The sequence below is a fragment of the Phyllobates terribilis genome, unplaced genomic scaffold (assembly GCF_046119375.1).
Source record: "Phyllobates terribilis strain yellow unplaced genomic scaffold, ASM4611937v1 Scaffold_538__1_contigs__length_1162401, whole genome shotgun sequence".
NCBI classification, from domain to species: domain Eukaryota; kingdom Metazoa; phylum Chordata; class Amphibia; order Anura; family Dendrobatidae; genus Phyllobates; species Phyllobates terribilis.
The window spans coordinates 374111-391411 of record NW_027363298.1 but is presented as its reverse complement, the minus strand read 5'-3'; the positions used below and the strand labels follow the sequence as shown (position 1 = coordinate 391411).

The 17301-nt window shown below is 43.9% G+C and overlaps 10 non-coding genes across 10 annotated transcripts; all 10 read left to right on the top strand.

The window, feature by feature from the left end:
• The first annotated feature begins 256 nt into the window (after window positions 1-256).
• Window positions 257-447, top strand: LOC141232050 (U2 spliceosomal RNA). Its single transcript, XR_012298316.1, has one exon. It is a non-coding gene; the product is annotated as a U2 spliceosomal RNA (small nuclear RNA).
• Window positions 448-1559: 1112 nt separating this feature from the next.
• LOC141231716 (U2 spliceosomal RNA) lies at window positions 1560-1750 on the top strand. Its single transcript, XR_012298027.1, has one exon. It is a non-coding gene; the product is annotated as a U2 spliceosomal RNA (small nuclear RNA).
• A 1115-nt stretch (window positions 1751-2865) lies between these two features.
• LOC141232049 (U2 spliceosomal RNA) lies at window positions 2866-3056 on the top strand. Its single transcript, XR_012298315.1, has one exon. It is a non-coding gene; the product is annotated as a U2 spliceosomal RNA (small nuclear RNA).
• A 1115-nt stretch (window positions 3057-4171) lies between these two features.
• On the top strand, window positions 4172-4362 carry LOC141232048 (U2 spliceosomal RNA). The gene has a single exon (XR_012298314.1). It is a non-coding gene; the product is annotated as a U2 spliceosomal RNA (small nuclear RNA).
• Window positions 4363-5480: 1118 nt separating this feature from the next.
• On the top strand, window positions 5481-5671 carry LOC141232047 (U2 spliceosomal RNA). Its single transcript, XR_012298313.1, has one exon. It is a non-coding gene; the product is annotated as a U2 spliceosomal RNA (small nuclear RNA).
• A 1116-nt stretch (window positions 5672-6787) lies between these two features.
• Window positions 6788-6978, top strand: LOC141232044 (U2 spliceosomal RNA). Its single transcript, XR_012298311.1, has one exon. It is a non-coding gene; the product is annotated as a U2 spliceosomal RNA (small nuclear RNA).
• A 1115-nt stretch (window positions 6979-8093) lies between these two features.
• LOC141232043 (U2 spliceosomal RNA) lies at window positions 8094-8284 on the top strand. Its single transcript, XR_012298310.1, has one exon. It is a non-coding gene; the product is annotated as a U2 spliceosomal RNA (small nuclear RNA).
• A 1118-nt stretch (window positions 8285-9402) lies between these two features.
• Window positions 9403-9593, top strand: LOC141231795 (U2 spliceosomal RNA). Its single transcript, XR_012298105.1, has one exon. It is a non-coding gene; the product is annotated as a U2 spliceosomal RNA (small nuclear RNA).
• A 1115-nt stretch (window positions 9594-10708) lies between these two features.
• Window positions 10709-10899, top strand: LOC141232042 (U2 spliceosomal RNA). Its single transcript, XR_012298309.1, has one exon. It is a non-coding gene; the product is annotated as a U2 spliceosomal RNA (small nuclear RNA).
• Window positions 10900-17054: 6155 nt separating this feature from the next.
• LOC141231842 (U2 spliceosomal RNA) lies at window positions 17055-17253 on the top strand. The gene has a single exon (XR_012298144.1). It is a non-coding gene; the product is annotated as a U2 spliceosomal RNA (small nuclear RNA).
• Window positions 17254-17301: the final 48 nt, after the last annotated feature.

The window sequence follows — 17301 nt, the reverse complement described above, 5'->3', positions numbered from 1 at the left end:
TTAATTGGTTCTCCTCCCTTCCAACGGTGTTGAGGCGGGTGGGAACAGCAGGGGGTGAAGGTGCTGTGTTTAAAGAGGTGGAGTTATGCAGATCTAAAACGCGTGGATTGCAGCAGCAGCAAGCCGAAAAGTGCAGGCATGTAAGGGATCTAGAGGTTGACAACATGTCTTCTTAACGGGAGTCCAGGAGCTTATCTCCACAAATGGACTTTTCAGGATCCTTGGGTGGCTCCGTAGTTTGAAACCAATTCTGGTTATCGCTTCTCGGCCTTTTGGCTAAGATCAAGTGTAGTATCTGTTCTTATCAGTTTAATATCTGATACGTCCCCTATCTGGGGACCATATATTAAATGGATTTTTAGAACAGGGAGATGGAAAAAGAGCTTGCTCTGTCCACTCCACGCATTGACCTGGTATTGCAGTATCTCCAGGACCGGTGCACCCCTTCTTTAATGCAGTTTCTAAAATCAGAAAGAATTGAATTCAATGTTTTTTGTTCATTTTGCTTGTTTGTCGGATTTTGGGATGGACTCTTTGGCTTTGCTTTTCTTCTCCTCATTGGATTTTTCATGTTCAAAGTTGCAGAAGCCAGATTACAAGCTCATTTTGGTTCAACTTCAGCAACTGTGCATTGCATTGCCATGTAATGTGATGCAATGCTATCTTTCTAGCTCTCCCTTTTTACTTCCTTTTGGATAAACAGACATATTAGGCAAGCATTTTGGAGCTTTCACCTAAATAACTACAGGTGGTGAGATAAGCTGCACAATATAATTGACCTTTCAGTATATTGTTGCACACACACCATCTATTTAGCAAATGCCCTTGTTATCAACAGCAGCCTTTTAAACTCACCTGAGCTAACAGGTATGTGCGCTGGTTACTCTGCTGCGCTTAAAATTTCTTTTTTGGTTTGCTACAATGCCTTTTCTGAAACGTTGTCTCCTTCTGCTGGAACACTGACTTCTTTCATTTAATGCCTGCAGACTATAAAAGAGAACCCAACCCAAAAAGTTTGGTTGATTAGTCTGTGGCATTCTGTTAAACTGTTGCTTATGGCGGTCTCTGTGAGCTTCTCAGCGACATTCAGCCAGCCAGGTATCCTGCCTGCAGTAGATGGAATGTGGCAATGGAACGCTGGCTGCGCGTGTCATAATAGGCTCTGAGCCTTTATATACCTGTGCACAGCAGCAGCCACCTTCAGTCTGCTGCTGGACAGCCAGCAGCAGCAGCAGGAGAGGTATGTAATCAGGAGCCCTCCTGCTAAGGGTAGACAGCTGCTCGTTCCACCCCACCCCCCGCCTTAATTGGTTCTCCTCCCTTCCAACGGTGTTGAGGCGGGTGGGAACAGCAGGGGGTGAAGGTGCTGTGTTTAAAGAGGTGGAGTTATGCAGATCTAAAACGCGTGGATTGCAGCAGCAGCAAGCCGAAAAGTGCAGGCATGTAAGGGATCTAGAGGTTGACAACATGTCTTCTTAACGGGAGTCCAGGAGCTCATCTCCACAAATGGACTTTTCAGGATCCTTGGGTGGCTCCGTAGTTTGAAACCAATTCTGGTTATCGCTTCTCGGCCTTTTGGCTAAGATCAAGTGTAGTATCTGTTCTTATCAGTTTAATATCTGATACGTCCCCTATCTGGGGACCATATATTAAATGGATTTTTAGAACAGGGAGATGGAAAAAGAGCTTGCTCTGTCCATTCCACGCATTGACCTGGTATTGCAGTATCTCCAGGACCGGTGCACCCCTTCTTTAATGCAGTTTCTAAAATCAGAAAGAATTGAATTCAATGTTTTTTGTTCATTTTGCTTGTTTGTCGGATTTTGGGATGGACTCTTTGGCTTTGCTTTTCTTCTCCTCATTGGATTTTTCATGTTCAAAGTTGCAGAAGCCAGATTACAAGCTCATTTTGGTTCAACTTCAGCAACTGTGCATTGCATTGCCATGTAATGTGATGCAATGCTATCTTTCTAGCTCTCCCTTTTTACTTCCTTTTGGATAAACAGACATATTAGGCAAGCATTTTGGAGCTTTCACCTAAATAACTACAGGTGGTGAGATAAGCTGCACAATATAATTGACCTTTCAGTATATTGTTGCACACACACCATCTATTTAGCAAATGCCCTTGTTATCAACAGCAGCCTTTTAAACTCACCTGAGCTAACAGGTATGTGCGCTGGTTACTCTGCTGCGCTTAAAATTTCTTTTTTGGTTTGCTACAATGCCTTTTCTGAAACGTTGTCTCCTTCTGCTGGAACACTGACTTCTTTCATTTAATGCCTGCAGACTATAAAAGAGAACCCAACCCAAAAAGTTTGGTTGATTAGTCTGTGGCATTCTGTTAAACTGTTGCTTATGGCGGTCTCTGTGAGCTTCTCAGCGACATTCAGCCAGCCAGGTATCCTGCCTGCAGTAGATGGAATGTGGCAATGGAACGCTGGCTGCGCGTGTCTTAATAGGCTCTGAGCCTTTATATACCTGTGCACAGCAGCAGCCACCTTCAGTCTGCTGCTGGACAGCCAGCAGCAGCAGCAGCAGGAGAGGTATGTAATCAGGAGCCCTCCTGCTAAGGGTAGACAGCTGCTCGTTCCACCCCACCCCCCGCCTTAATTGGTTCTCCTCCCTTCCAACGGTGTTGAGGCGGGTGGGAACAGCAGGGGGTGAAGGTGCTGTGTTTAAAGAGGTGGAGTTATGCAGATCTAAAACGCGTGGATTGCAGCAGCAGCAAGCCGAAAAGTGCAGGCATGTAAGGGATCTAGAGGTTGACAACATGTCTTCTTAACGGGAGTCCAGGAGCTTATCTCCACAAATGGACTTTTCAGGATCCTTGGGTGGCTCCGTAGTTTGAAACCAATTCTGGTTATCGCTTCTCGGCCTTTTGGCTAAGATCAAGTGTAGTATCTGTTCTTATCAGTTTAATATCTGATACGTCCCCTATCTGGGGACCATATATTAAATGGATTTTTAGAACAGGGAGATGGAAAAAGAGCTTGCTCTGTCCACTCCACGCATTGACCTGGTATTGCAGTATCTCCAGGACCGGTGCACCCCTTCTTTAATGCAGTTTCTAAAATCAGAAAGAATTGAATTCAATGTTTTTTGTTCCTTTTGCTTGTTTGTCGGATTTTGGGATGGACTCTTTGGCTTTGCTTTTCTTCTCCTCATTGGATTTTTCATGTTCAAAGTTGCAGAAGCCAGATTACAAGCTCATTTTGGTTCAACTTCAGCAACTGTGCATTGCATTGCCATGTAATGTGATGCAATGCTATCTTTCTAGCTCTCCCTTTTTACTTCCTTTTGGATAAACAGACATATTAGGCAAGCATTTTGGAGCTTTCACCTAAATAACTACAGGTGGTGAGATAAGCTGCACAATATAATTGACCTTTCAGTATATTGTTGCACACACACCATCTATTTAGCAAATGCCCTTGTTATCAACAGCAGCCTTTTAAACTCACCTGAGCTAACAGGTATGTGCGCTGGTTACTCTGCTGCGCTTAAAATTTCTTTTTTGGTTTGCTACAATGCCTTTTCTGAAACGTTGTCTCCTTCTGCTGGAACACTGACTTCTTTCATTTAATGCCTGCAGACTATAAAAGAGAACCCAACCCAAAAAGTTTGGTTGATTAGTCTGTGGCATTCTGTTAAACTGTTGCTTATGGCGGTCTCTGTGAGCTTCTCAGCGACATTCAGCCAGCCAGGTATCCTGCCTGCAGTAGATGGAATGTGGCAATGGAACGCTGGCTGCGCGTGTCATAATAGGCTCTGAGCCTTTATATACCTGTGCACAGCAGCAGCCACCTTCAGTCTGCTGCTGGACAGCCAGCAGCAGCAGCAGCAGGAGAGGTATGTAATCAGGAGCCCTCCTGCTAAGGGTAGACAGCTGCTCGTTCCACCCCACCCCCCGCCTTAATTGGTTCTCCTCCCTTCCAACGGTGTTGAGGCGGGTGGGAACAGCAGGGGGTGAAGGTGCTGTGTTTAAAGAGGTGGAGTTATGCAGATCTAAAACGCGTGGATTGCAGCAGCAGCAAGCCGAAAAGTGCAGGCATGTAAGGGATCTAGAGGTTGACAACATGTCTTCTTAACGGGAGTCCAGGAGCTCATCTCCACAAATGGACTTTTCAGGATCCTTGGGTGGCTCCGTAGTTTGAAACCAATTCTGGTTATCGCTTCTCGGCCTTTTGGCTAAGATCAAGTGTAGTATCTGTTCTTATCAGTTTAATATCTGATACGTCCCCTATCTGGGGACCATATATTAAATGGATTTTTAGAACAGGGAGATGGAAAAAGAGCTTGCTCTGTCCACTCCACGCATTGACCTGGTATTGCAGTATCTCCAGGACCGGTGCACCCCTTCTTTAATGCAGTTTCTAAAATCAGAAAGAATTGAATTCAATGTTTTTTGTTCATTTTGCTTGTTTGTCGGATTTTGGGATGGACTCTTTGGCTTTGCTTTTCTTCTCCTCATTGGATTTTTCATGTTCAAAGTTGCAGAAGCCAGATTACAAGCTCATTTTGGTTCAACTTCAGCAACTGTGCATTGCATTGCCATGTAATGTGATGCAATGCTATCTTTCTAGCTCTCCCTTTTTACTTCCTTTTGGATAAACAGACATATTAGGCAAGCATTTTGGAGCTTTCACCTAAAAAATAACTACAGGTGGTGAGATAAGCTGCACAATATAATTGACCTTTCAGTATATTGTTGCACACACACCATCTATTTAGCAAATGCCCTTGTTATCAACAGCAGCCTTTTAAACTCACCTGAGCTAACAGGTATGTGCGCTGGTTACTCTGCTGCGCTTAAAATTTCTTTTTTGGTTTGCTACAATGCCTTTTCTGAAACGTTGTCTCCCTCTGCTGGAACACTGACTTCTTTCATTTAATGCCTGCAGACTATAAAAGAGAACCCAACCCAAAAAGTTTGGTTGATTAGTCTGTGGCATTCTGTTAAACTGTTGCTTATGGCGGTCTCTGTGAGCTTCTCAGCGACATTCAGCCAGCCAGGTATCCTGCCTGCAGTAGATGGAATGTGGCAATGGAACGCTGGCTGCGCGTGTCATAATAGGCTCTGAGCCTTTATATACCTGTGCACAGCAGCAGCCACCTTCAGTCTGCTGCTGGACAGCCAGCAGCAGCAGCAGCAGGAGAGGTATGTAATCAGGAGCCCTCCTGCTAAGGGTAGACAGCTGCTCGTTCCACCCCACCCCCCGCCTTAATTGGTTCTCCTCCCTTCCAACGGTGTTGAGGCGGGTGGGAACAGCAGGGGGTGAAGGTGCTGTGTTTAAAGAGGTGGAGTTATGCAGATCTAAAACGCGTGGATTGCAGCAGCAGCAAGCCGAAAAGTGCAGGCATGTAAGGGATCTAGAGGTTGACAACATGTCTTCTTTACGGGAGTCCAGGAGCTCATCTCCACAAATGGACTTTTCAGGATCCTTGGGTGGCTCCGTAGTTTGAAACCAATTCTGGTTATCGCTTCTCGGCCTTTTGGCTAAGATCAAGTGTAGTATCTGTTCTTATCAGTTTAATATCTGATACGTCCCCTATCTGGGGACCATATATTAAATGGATTTTTAGAACAGGGAGATGGAAAAAGAGCTTGCTCTGTCCACTCCACGCATTGACCTGGTATTGCAGTATCTCCAGGACCGGTGCACCCCTTCTTTAATGCAGTTTCTAAAATCAGAAAGAATTGAATTCAATGTTTTTTGTTCATTTTGCTTGTTTGTCGGATTTTGGGATGGACTCTTTGGCTTTGCTTTTCTTCTCCTCATTGGATTTTTCATGTTCAAAGTTGCAGAAGCCAGATTACAAGCTCATTTTGGTTCAACTTCAGCAACTGTGCATTGCATTGCCATGTAATGTGATGCAATGCTATCTTTCTAGCTCTCCCTTTTTACTTCCTTTTGGATAAACAGACATATTAGGCAAGCATTTTGGAGCTTTCACCTAAATAACTACAGGTGGTGAGATAAGCTGCACAATATAATTGACCTTTCAGTATATTGTTGCACACACACCATCTATTTAGCAAATGCCCTTGTTATCAACAGCAGCCTTTTAAACTCACCTGAGCTAACAGGTATGTGCGCTGGTTACTCTGCTGCGCTTAAAATTTCTTTTTTGGTTTGCTACAATGCCTTTTCTGAAACGTTGTCTCCCTCTGCTGGAACACTGACTTCTTTCATTTAATGCCTGCAGACTATAAAAGAGAACCCAACCCAAAAAAGTTTGGTTGATTAGTCTGTGGCATTCTGTTAAACTGTTGCTTATGGCGGTCTCTGTGAGCTTCTCAGCGACATTCAGCCAGCCAGGTATCCTGCCTGCAGTAGATGGAATGTGGCAATGGAACGCTGGCTGCGTGTGTCATAATAGGCTCTGAGCCTTTATATACCTGTGCACAGCAGCAGCCACCTTCAGTCTGCTGCTGGACAGCCAGCAGCAGCAGCAGCAGGAGAGGTATGTAATCAGGAGCCCTCCTGCTAAGGGTAGACAGCTGCTCGTTCCACCCCACCCCCCGCCTTAATTGGTTCTCCTCCCTTCCAACGGTGTTGAGGCGGGTGGGAACAGCAGGGGGTGAAGGTGCTGTGTTTAAAGAGGTGGAGTTATGCAGATCTAAAACGCGTGGATTGCAGCAGCAGCAAGCCGAAAAGTGCAGGCATGTAAGGGATCTAGAGGTTGACAACATGTCTTCTTAACGGGAGTCCAGGAGCTCATCTCCACAAATGGACTTTTCAGGATCCTTGGGTGGCTCCGTAGTTTGAAACCAATTCTGGTTATCGCTTCTCGGCCTTTTGGCTAAGATCAAGTGTAGTATCTGTTCTTATCAGTTTAATATCTGATACGTCCCCTATCTGGGGACCATATATTAAATGGATTTTTAGAACAGGGAGATGGAAAAAGAGCTTGCTCTGTCCACTCCACGCATTGACCTGGTATTGCAGTATCTCCAGGACCGGTGCACCCCTTCTTTAATGCAGTTTCTAAAATCAGAAAGAATTGAATTCAATGTTTTTTGTTCATTTTGCTTGTTTGTCGGATTTTGGGATGGATTCTTTGGCTTTGCTTTTCTTCTCCTCATTGGATTTTTCATGTTCAAAGTTGCAGAAGCCAGATTACAAGCTCATTTTGGTTCAACTTCAGCAACTGTGCATTGCATTGCCATGTAATGTGATGCAATGCTATCTTTCTAGCTCTCCCTTTTTACTTCCTTTTGGATAAACAGACATATTAGGCAAGCATTTTGGAGCTTTCACCTAAATAACTACAGGTGGTGAGATAAGCTGCACAATATAATTGACATTTCAGTATATTGTTGCACACACACCATCTATTTAGAAAATGCCCTTGTTATCAACAGCAGCCTTTTAAACTCACCTGAGCTAACAGGTATGTGCGCTGGTTACTCTGCTGCGCTTAAAATTTCTTTTTTGGTTTGCTACAATGCCTTTTCTGAAACGTTGTCTCCTTCTGCTGGAACACTGACTTCTTTCATTTAATGCCTGCAGACTATAAAAGAGAACCCAACCCAAAAAGTTTGGTTGATTAGTCTGTGGCATTCTGTTAAACTGTTGCTTATGGCGGTCTCTGTGAGCTTCTCAGCGACATTCAGCCAGCCAGGTATCCTGCCTGCAGTAGATGGAATGTGGCAATGGAACGCTGGCTGCGCGTGTCATAATAGGCTCTGAGCCTTTATATACCTGTGCACAGCAGCAGCCACCTTCAGTCTGCTGCTGGACAGCCAGCAGCAGCAGCAGCAGGAGAGGTATGTAATCAGGAGCCCTCCTGCTAAGGGTAGACAGCTGCTCGTTCCACCCCACCCCCCGCCTTAATTGGTTCTCCTCCCTTCCAACGGTGTTGAGGCGGGTGGGAACAGCAGGGGGTGAAGGTGCTGTGTTTAAAGAGGTGGAGTTATGCAGATCTAAAACGCGTGGATTGCAGCAGCAGCAAGCCGAAAAGTGCAGGCATGTAAGGGATCTAGAGGTTGACAACATGTCTTCTTAACGGGAGTCCAGGAGCTCATCTCCACAAATGGACTTTTCAGGATCCTTGGGTGGCTCCGTAGTTTGAAACCAATTCTGGTTATCGCTTCTCGGCCTTTTGGCTAAGATCAAGTGTAGTATCTGTTCTTATCAGTTTAATATCTGATACGTCCCCTATCTGGGGACCATATATTAAATGGATTTTTAGAACAGGGAGATGGAAAAAGAGCTTGCTCTGTCCACTCCACGCATTGACCTGGTATTGCAGTATCTCCAGGACCGGTGCACCCCTTCTTTAATGCAGTTTCTAAAATCAGAAAGAATTGAATTCAATGTTTTTTGTTCATTTTGCTTGTTTGTCGGATTTTGGGATGGACTCTTTGGCTTTGCTTTTCTTCTCCTCATTGGATTTTTCATGTTCAAAGTTGCAGAAGCCAGATTACAAGCTCATTTTGGTTCAACTTCAGCAACTGTGCATTGCATTGCCATGTAATGTGATGCAATGCTATCTTTCTAGCTCTCCCTTTTTACTTCCTTTTGGATAAACAGACATATTAGGCAAGCATTTTGGAGCTTTCACCTAAATAACTATAGGTGGTGAGATAAGCTGCACAATATAATTGACCTTTCAGTATATTGTTGCACACACACCATCTATTTAGCAAATGCCCTTGTTATCAACAGCAGCCTTTTAAACTCACCTGAGCTAACAGGTATGTGCGCTGGTTACTCTGCTGCGCTTAAAATTTATTTTTTGGTTTGCTACAATGCCTTTTCTGAAACGTTGTCTCCTTCTGCTGGAACACTGACTTCTTTCATTTAATGCCTGCAGACTATAAAAGAGAACCCAACCCAAAAAGTTTGGTTGATTAGTCTGTGGCATTCTGTTAAACTGTTGCTTATGGCGGTCTCTGTGAGCTTCTCAGCGACATTCAGCCAGCCAGGTATCCTGCCTGCAGTAGATGGAATGTGGCAATGGAACGCTGGCTGCGCGTGTCATAATAGGCTCTGAGCCTTTATATACCTGTGCACAGCAGCAGCCACCTTCAGTCTGCTGCTGGACAGCCAGCAGCAGCAGCAGCAGCAGGAGAGGTATGTAATCAGGAGCCCTCCTGCTAAGGGTAGACAGCTGCTCGTTCCACCCCACCCCCCGCCTTAATTGGTTCTCCTCCCTTCCAACGGTGTTGAGGCGGGTGGGAACAGCAGGGGGTGAAGGTGCTGTGTTTAAAGAGGTGGAGTTATGCAGATCTAAAACGCGTGGATTGCAGCAGCAGCAAGCCGAAAAGTGCAGGCATGTAAGGGATCTAGAGGTTGACAACATGTCTTCTTAACGGGAGTCCAGGAGCTCATCTCCACAAATGGACTTTTCAGGATCCTTGGGTGGCTCCGTAGTTTGAAACCAATTCTGGTTATCGCTTCTCGGCCTTTTGGCTAAGATCAAGTGTAGTATCTGTTCTTATCAGTTTAATATCTGATACGTTCCGTATCTGGGGACCATATATTAAATGGATTTTTAGAACAGGGAGATGGAAAAAGAGCTTGCTCTGTCCACTCCACGCATTGACCTGGTATTGCAGTATCTCCAGGACCGGTGCACCCCTTCTTTAATGCAGTTTCTAAAATCAGAAAGAATTGAATTCAATGTTTTTTGTTCATTTTGCTTGTTTGTCGGATTTTGGGATGGACTCTTTGGCTTTGCTTTTCTTCTCCTCATTGGATTTTTCATGTTCAAAGTTGCAGAAGCCAGATTACAAGCTCATTTTGGTTCAACTTCAGCAACTGTGCATTGCATTGCCATGTAATGTGATGCAATGCTATCTTTCTAGCTCTCCCTTTTTACTTCCTTTTGGATAAACAGACATATTAGGCAAGCATTTTGGAGCTTTCACCTAAATAACTACAAGTGGTGAGATAAGCTGCACAATATAATTGACCTTTCAGTATATTGTTGCACACACACCATCTATTTAGCAAATGCCCTTGTTATCAACAGCAGCCTTTTAAACTCACCTGAGCTAACAGGTATGTGCGCTGGTTACTCTGCTGCGCTTAAAATTTCTTTTTTGTTTTGCTACAATGCCTTTTCTGAAACGTTGTCTCCTTCTGCTGGAACACTGACTTCTTTCATTTAATGCCTGCAGACTATAAAAGAGAACCCAACCCAAAAAGTTTGGTTGATTAGTCTGTGGCATTCTGTTAAACTGTTGCTTATGGCGGTCTCTGTGAGCTTCTCAGCGACATTCAGCCAGCCAGGTATCCTGCCTGCAGTAGATGGAATGTGGCAATGGAACGCTGGCTGCGCGTGTCATAATAGACTCTGAGCCTTTATATACCTGTGCACAGCAGCAGCCACCTTCAGTCTGCTGCTGGACAGCCAGCAGCAGCAGCAGCAGGAGAGGTATGTAATCAGGAGCCCTCCTGCTAAGGGTAGACAGCTGCTCGTTCCACCCCACCCCCCGCCTTAATTGGTTCTCCTCCCTTCCAACGGTGTTGAGGCGGGTGGGAACAGCAGGGGGTGAAGGTGCTGTGTTTAAAGAGGTGGAGTTATGCAGATCTAAAACGCGTGGATTGCAGCAGCAGCAAGCCGAAAAGTGCAGGCATGTAAGGGATCTAGAGGTTGACAACATGTCTTCTTAACGGGAGTCCAGGAGCTCATCTCCACAAATGGACTTTTCAGGATCCTTGGGTGGCTCCGTAGTTTGAAACCAATTCTGGTTATCGCTTCTCGGCCTTTTGGCTAAGATCAAGTGTAGTATCTGTTCTTATCAGTTTAATATCTGATACGTCCCCTATCTGGGGACCATATATTAAATGGATTTTTAGAACAGGGAGATGGAAAAAGAGCTTGCTCTGTCCACTCCACGCATTGACCTGGTATTGCAGTATCTCCAGGACCGGTGCACCCCTTCTTTAATGCAGTTTCTAAAATCAGAAAGAATTGAATTCAATGTTTTTTGTTCATTTTGCTTGTTTGTCGGATTTTGGGATGGACTCTTTGGCTTTGCTTTTCTTCTCCTCATTGGATTTTTCATGTTCAAAGTTGCAGAAGCCAGATTACAAGCTCATTTTGGTTCAACTTCAGCAACTGTGCATTGCATTGCCATGTAATGTGATGCAATGCTATCTTTCTAGCTCTCCCTTTTTACTTCCTTTTGGATAAACAGACATATTAGGCAAGCATTTTGGAGCTTTCACCTAAATAACTACAGGTGGTGAGATAAGCTGCACAATATAATTGACCTTTCAGTATATTGTTGCACACACACCATCTATTTAGCAAATGCCCTTGTTATCAACAGCAGCCTTTTAAACTCACCTGAGCTAACAGGTATGTGCGCTGGTTACTCTGCTGCGCTTAAAATTTCTTTTTTGGTTTGCTACAATGCCTTTTCTGAAACGTTGTCTCCTTCTGCTGGAACACTGACTTCTTTCATTTAATGCCTGCAGACTATAAAAGAGAACCCAACCCAAAAAGTTTGGTTGATTAGTCTGTGGCATTCTGTTAAACTGTTGCTTATGGCGGTCTCTGTGAGCTTCTCAGCGACATTCAGCCAGCCAGGTATCCTGCCTGCAGTAGATGGAATGTGGCAATGGAACGCTGGCTGCGCGTGTCATAATAGGCTCTGAGCCTTTATATACCTGTGCACAGCAGCAGCCACCTTCAGTCTGCTGCTGGACAGCCAGCAGCAGCAGCAGCAGGAGAGGTATGTAATCAGGAGCCCTCCTGCTAAGGGTAGACAGCTGCTCGTTCCACCCCACCCCCCGCCTTAATTGGTTCTCCTCCCTTCCAACGGTGTTGAGGCGGGTGGGAACAGCAGGGTGTGAAGGTGCTGTGTTTAAAGAGGTGGAGTTATGCAGATCTAAAACGCGTGGATTGCAGCAGCAGCAAGCCAAAAAGTGCAGGCATGTAAGGGATCTAGAGGTTGACAACATGTCTTCTTAACGGGAGTCCAGGAGCTCATCTCCACAAATGGACTTTTCAGGATCCTTGGGTGGCTCCGTAGTTTGAAACCAATTCTGGTTATCGCTTCTCGGCCTTTTGGCTGCGATCGTATGACTGTACCTTGATTGGTGCGAGTCTCCTGGAGGAATCCGGACCCTTTTGTGAAGGATTTTCTGCTTTTTCCTGTGGTATTCCATACCGACAGAATCCAAGATGTCTTTTGTGAAGAACACCATCCGTTTGTCCGTGGATCCATCTGACCAGAACAAGAACAACGTGGTTTTCATTGTCCAAGACATCGTTGAAGGCAAAGCTGGAGCAAGACGTTCTGAGATCTTCAGTGTCAACGAATTTTCACGTCAAGGTAATTATGACGTTACCTTTATGGACCAGGATGTTTGCCTTAATGTCTTTGAATGGCTCCGTGGTCACTCTAGTGACCCCTGCTTGGAAGGAGTTAGATGGGAACCTTTGTTTGGTCTGCAAGAAAAGGAGGTGACTGTGACTGTCTATAACCCTTTTACAGACCCTGAGCTGCTGGAGTGCTTCCTCTCTCGCTACTGTGAATATGTGCGGAAGGGAGTGAAGCAAGTCAATTGTCTAGGAATCTTTAACTGTCAGTATAAATTCCGTGTGAAATTGAAAAGGGATCCTGACAGTGTGGGGGGCTTTAGACACCCTCCATCAAATTTTTCCGTTGCAGGCCATAGAGGTTTCCTCTTTTACCCAGGCCAGCCCATGTTTTGCCGTAGATGCTTTTCTTTCGGACATACCATGGTAACATGCCTTAAAGGGCAGTGTTGCCGAAATTGCAGAAAGGAGGGGCATATGGCCAACCAGTGTCCAGAGGCCAAGTCCTGTGATGTCTGTGGGAGTAGTGATCACATGTATAAGGACTGTCCTATGAGTGCACCTAGACGTTCTGATAAAGAACAGAAGGAGGAGGAGCTGGAGAGGAGGCAGATGGCAAGCGCACTGAAAGTGCTGGAAAGATTGGAGAGGGAGGAGAGAGAGGGAAGGAGGCGGGAAACTGGTAGAGCCTCTCCCTCTACGGCGCCAGAGGAGGTGTCCCTGAGACCATGTTCTTCTTCTGCTGAAGAAATGAGGAAGAAGCGGAGGGAAGAAAAGGAGTTCTGGAGGGAAGTGGCAAAGGTGGAGAAAAAGGCAGTGTCTGCGAGAATATCTAGGAAAGTGGTGGAAGCAGAGCTGCCTGAGATGATGACTTTTGGAGAGGCAATGGACGCAACAGGATGTGAAGTGCAAATCTCGGAACCCGACAGTCCTGAACACCCTTCGGGTCCTGAAAACATTGAAGATTTTTCTTCGGAGGATGATAGGGGTGCAAAGAAGAGTCGTAGGGAGGATGGTGGGGGCAGTGATGATGCAGTTTTTAGTGAGCCTCAGAGGAAGATCAGAACTGCCAGAATGAGGAGTGTGGCTGGTGAAGCCAGCGGGTCGGAAACCAGCTGTTCTGTTCTGATGGCGGAGGAGGATAGTGGTGGTGCTGGATAGTGTCACCATATAATATTGTAAATGTTTTTTCTTTTTGTCCTCTTGTGAGCTTTGGTTTAGGCCAAAGGCTATTTCTTTGTGTAATTGGTGAAGGAGTAGAAGTATTATGGGATTTACCATAGTGTCCCAAAACGTAAGAGTGTTTAAAAGTAAAGTAAGAAGAGCTGCTATTTTTGAGTTTTTAGCTATGCAAAATGCATCTATTTTTTGTTTACAAGAATGTGGGGTAGTGGATGGTGTGAAAGGGGATGAATGGTCTTATGGAGCGTCTGTGTGGTCGGGGAGTGCATGTAATAAGAATGATGGTGTGGGTATTTTGGTTAAAGGAAGGGAGGTTGTTTTGAGTGATTATTTGGTTATTGAGGTGGGGAGATGTATCCTTGCTAATTTTGTATACAAGAATGTAAAGTTTTGTGTTATTAATGTTTATGCGCCAGTTGAAAAAAATGAGCGCAAAAATTTATTTGAAAAAATTAAGCTTTTTGTTCCAGGAAGAATACCTGTGGTAATTGTGGGTGATATGAACTGTGATGTGGGGAGAGTGAATGTGGATGTGTCTGGGAAAGCATTATTGGAGTTAGTGAATGATTTTGGGTTTTGTGATATGCAGCGCGTGTGTAACATGAATCCTTTGTTGAACACTTTCTTTTCTGAGAGTGGTAGGGTACAATCCAGATTGGATTATTGTTTTATTTCTAAAAATATGGTTTCTGTTAATTATAGGCAGGAAAACGTTCTTTTTTCAGATCATGTGTGTATGTTGTGTGAGTTGGATATAAAAGTTGATGGAGTGTTTGGGAGAGGATTGTGGAAGTTAAATGTTAAACTGTTAGAGAATGAAGATGTGAGAAAGGAGTATGAAAGGCGGTATGAAGAATGGTGTAAGCATAAAAATGAGTTTGGGAATGTTTGTGAGTGGTGGGACTGGGTGAAGAAACAAACAAAAATGTTCTTTAAAAATTTAGGATACAAGTATGCAGCAATTAAAAGAGAGAGTTTTGTTAAACTGAACGCGTGGTTGAGCGTTTTGTATAAGTTAAGGGAAGGAGGAGTTGAGGTGGAGGAGGATATTTTAGAGGTAAAAAAGGAGATTAGTGAGTTTTTGTTGGAGAGAGGGAGAAGCATAGTGTTTAGGGCAAAGATTGATAAGATGGAGCAGGATGAGAAATGTTCTCGGTTTTTCTTTAAAAAAGTTTTTGGAAAGAAACAGAGTATGAGCGTGGTGTATGGAGCAGATGGAAGTGAGGTGAGTGGAGAGGATATGTGTGAAGAGGTGGCTAAGTTTTATGAGGATCTGTATGCAGTGAAACAGAGGGATGAATGTTTGGAGAATGATGTTTTGAGTGTTTTAGAGAGTAAGTTGAGTGAAGCAGAAAGAGAGAGAGTGATGGGTGAGGTGACTGGTGATGAGGTATGGAAGGTTATGTGTAGTATGGCTTTGAATAAGACGCCGGGGGAGGATGGCCTCCCAGTAGAATTTTATCGTGTGATGTGGGGTGTGATTGGTAAGGACTTTGTGGATGTATGTAAGTATATGTGGGGAAACATGGAGGTGACTGAGAGTATGCGTGCAGGTATGGTTGTGTTAATTCCTAAGAAAGGGGATTTGAAAAGTCTGAGGAATTGGAGGCCAATAACGTTACTTAATTGTGATTATAAAATCTATGCAAAACTTATGGCTAATAGGATGCGTGATGTGATAGAGAGTGTGATTGGGGATGAGCAGTGTTGTGCGGTACCTGGGAGGCGGATTCACGAGTGTGTGTGTATGTTAAGAGATTGTCTATGGGATTGCATGGGTCGTAAGAAGAGTGTATTTTTGTTAAGTTTGGATTTTGAAAAGGCTTATGATAGGTTGTCGCATGGTTTTTTGTTCAGAGTGTTGTTAAAAATGGGTTTTCCGGCTGATTTTGTTGGGCGAGTGAGAAGTTTGTATGCGGGTGTTTATAGCTGTGTTTTAATGAATGGGTATGTGGGTAGGAAAGTGAATGTGTTTTCGGGTGTGCGACAGGGGTGTCCTTTGTCCCCTGTAGCATTTATTTGTGCAATTGAGCCATTGTTGTGTATGCTGAGGAAAGATAAGGTAATTCGTGGTGTGCAAGTGCCGGGAGGTGGAGGAAAAGAATGGAAAGTGAGTGGTTATATGGATGACGTGTGTGTATTATGTGATTCTGAATGTTCGGTGAGGCGGGTGAAGTTGTTAGTGTCTATTTTTTGTGGTGCATCTGCGTTTAAAGTGAATTGGGAAAAGAGTGAGTGTAAGGGTTTTGGAGGCGGAAGTTTAAGTAGGGATGTAGGTGTGAATGTAGTGAATGGACCTATTAAAGTTTTGGGTGTGAAGTTTTCAGAGAGTTTGGATGGGAAAGAAAGTTGGGATGATGCGAAAGGAAAAGTTGAGCAGAAGTTGAATTTTTGGAAATTGAGGAGTTTATCCTTTTTTGGGAAGATTTTAATTGTTAAGAGTGTGGTGTTGCCAATATTTTTATATATTGCGGTAGTATTTCCACCAGGATATATGTGTATGAGAAGCTTTAATAGAATTTTATTTGTTTTTTTGTGGAACTCGAAAATGGAGAGAGCTAGGAGAGAAATTTTGGTTAAAAGAGTGGAAAAAGGTGGTTTGGGTTTTCCGAATTTGGACGTGTTTTTTGGTGTGAATATCGTTGTGTTTGTTTTGAAAGTGATTAGGGCGGATGGAAAGTTTTCATCTATGTGTAGGTATTTATTTGGAGCGTATTTGTTTCGTTTAAAGTGGCAAGAAAGGGATTTGCGATGTCCGATTGCTTTTGAGGTGCCTGTATGGTATGTGTGGGTTTATAAGTTTTTGGTGAGGTATGAACTGTGTGATGCAGATGTGAGATTGCTGGAGAATAAGAAGGCTGTGTATAGGATGATTGAATGTAGAGAGGTAGAATGTGGAATAAATATGGTTAGGGGTGGTGATGTGCAGAAGGTTTGGAAGAAAGTGCGGATGAGTGGTATGACCAACAAACAGAGTGAAGTTGTGTGGCAGTCTTTACATGGAGTATTACCTGTGAGAGAGTTTCAGAGGAATAGAGGTTTGGTGAGGAGTGAAATGTGTCCAAGAAATGGCTGTGGTGGAAGGGAAAGTGTGTTGCATGTTTTTTGGAATTGCCAGTATGCTAGAGATGTGATTGGGAGAATGGGGCCTTTGTGTAAAGAATTGTGTGGTGTGAATTTGTTGTCTTTTGAGTTGTTTATGTTTGGTTTGGGAATATGTGATGGGACGAAGGAAAGAGTCTTGTGGTTGATGCTTGCATGTATAAAGGAAGTGTTATGGGATGTGAGGAATGTGTATGTGTTTAAAAGGAAGGAAATTGCTGTAAAGGATAGTGTGAAGGTGATTTTGGGGAAGATGTATGTGTGTTTCCTATGGGACAAAAAGAGGAGAGGGGAAGTGGATGCAGAGGGAATATGGAAAGTTAAAAAGTGGAGATATATTGTTAGTACCTCTTGATTTTTGTTATTGTTGTTTTGAAATATGAAAAAAATATTTCCGATGATGATGGGGACAGCAAATTGCGTATTGGATTTGACGCAGCTGTTTTGATGGAATTTTCCTTTGTCTGGTTTTCATAGACTGTGGAATTTCCTCGTCTGAGGAGAAAAAAAAAAAAAAAAGAAAAAAAAAAATCTGTTCTTATCAGTTTAATATCTGATACGTCCCCTATCTGGGGACCATATATTAAATGGATTTTTAGAACAGGGAGATGGAAAAAGAGCTTGCTCTGTCCACTCCACGCATTGACCTGGTATTGCAGTATCTCCAGGACCGGTGCACCCCTTCTTTAATGCAGTTTCTAAAATCAGAAAGAATTGAATTCAATGTTTTTT